The 1,324-nt window shown below is 55.9% G+C and overlaps 1 protein-coding gene across 2 annotated transcripts in view; it reads left to right on the forward strand.

Annotated features, from left to right (window-relative positions):
* The first annotated feature begins 50 nt into the window (after positions 1-50).
* Positions 51-1,324, forward strand: part of ACKR2 (atypical chemokine receptor 2) — a 17,573-nt gene continuing 16,299 nt past the window's right edge. The window contains exon 1 of one of the 2 annotated variants that reach the window (XM_004708661.2): positions 51-128. The gene's annotated coding sequence lies outside the window, so the exon portion shown is untranslated. The remainder of the gene's footprint in view (positions 129-1,324) is intronic. The other variant, XM_045295065.1, reaches the window with a different exon arrangement.

Raw genomic sequence — 1,324 nt, forward strand, 5'->3', positions numbered from 1 at the left:
GGGGGGGCGGGAGCCACAGGAGGGTGTGCTGTAGGGAAGGGAAGAAAGCTCACTCTCCGAGGGAGCAGGACCTCATTCCCTCTGCACGTCCCCGGGGACCGGGACCTTGCCAAGCTCTGCGCAGGCAGGTGAGTTTGGCTCCTTTGGGGCAGCGGGGGAGGGGGGGGCTGCCCAGGGGTCACAGGCAGAGACTGGACCCAGGCCCAGAGGCAGGGAAGGGCCAGGGGGTGAGGTTGGAGCGGGCTCTCTCTGGGAGCACTCTGGAGGGGATGTAGGCAGTCCCGCTGGGCGTGTGGTGTGTGGTATGTGGTGGGGGTAGGAGTTGGGAGTTTGGGGGATTACTGGAACAAGGCAGGTGAGGTGGTCTTTAAAGCCCTCCCAGGGCTGAAGTTCCTTAGTTCAGGGGGTGGGGGGTATTCTTTTGCACACCTCCATCCTCTATCTGCATGCACCCCCCAGTCCCCCCCAACTCCCCAGGCCTGAACCGAGTGTCAGTGTCTTGGAGGGCGGGCAGGGCGGGGCGTTTGTTCAGTTCAGGACCTGAAAGAAACAATCGCTCCATGCCGGCCCCTGCTTAATTACAACAAACAACCAGACAAATGCCAGAGGGGGGCATTTCAGAGGTGAGAGAACTAAGGGTCAGAGAGGAGAAGTCATTTGCCCAGGGTTACCCAGATTAGTCTAGGACTGTCCCTGGGGGTGGGGGATGTTTGCTTTGGAACCCGGCATCATGCTGAAAAGCAAACACAGGGAGACATAGAGGTGCATTTTAGACACACACACACACACACACACACACACACACACACACACACACACACCTCCTTTTTTCCTGGAGAGACGTGGAAAGTATACCTTCTCAGGCTCAGAATCCCTTTCACTTTTATCCATTGAAAGGGGCCCTGGAGTGAGGGGGTTACTTGGCTGAGTTGATCCTTGTCACAAACATTCTCGTTTCCTGAAAGGAACCAGGAAGCAGTGAAGGACATGGGTCCCCAGGGAGCCTGTGGACCTCACCCATCCAGGGAATATCCTGTCTGTCAGAGCAGCAGAGGCCCCCTACCCCGTTAGGGACTGGACAGGGAGGCTCCCTTCAAGCCCCACGATGGTCATTGCATAAATCCGGGCAAGCTGGCTCAGTAGGTGGGGCACCAGCCATGAAAACAGACAGGAGAGAGACACACAAAGAAGTTACCTGGGTAAGAAGGGAGGCGGTTATTTCTCAGGTGTGAGCTTTTTATTTTTATAACACCCTCTGTCCCCTGTCTCCACTCCAGGCCCTGGAATTTTCACATTTTGTAATCAGGGGGAAATATATATATAT

Source organism: Echinops telfairi, unplaced genomic scaffold, assembly GCF_000313985.2.
Source record: "Echinops telfairi isolate 266 unplaced genomic scaffold, ASM31398v2 ScPeMD7_4225;HRSCAF=4972, whole genome shotgun sequence".
Taxonomy (NCBI): domain Eukaryota; kingdom Metazoa; phylum Chordata; class Mammalia; order Afrosoricida; family Tenrecidae; genus Echinops; species Echinops telfairi.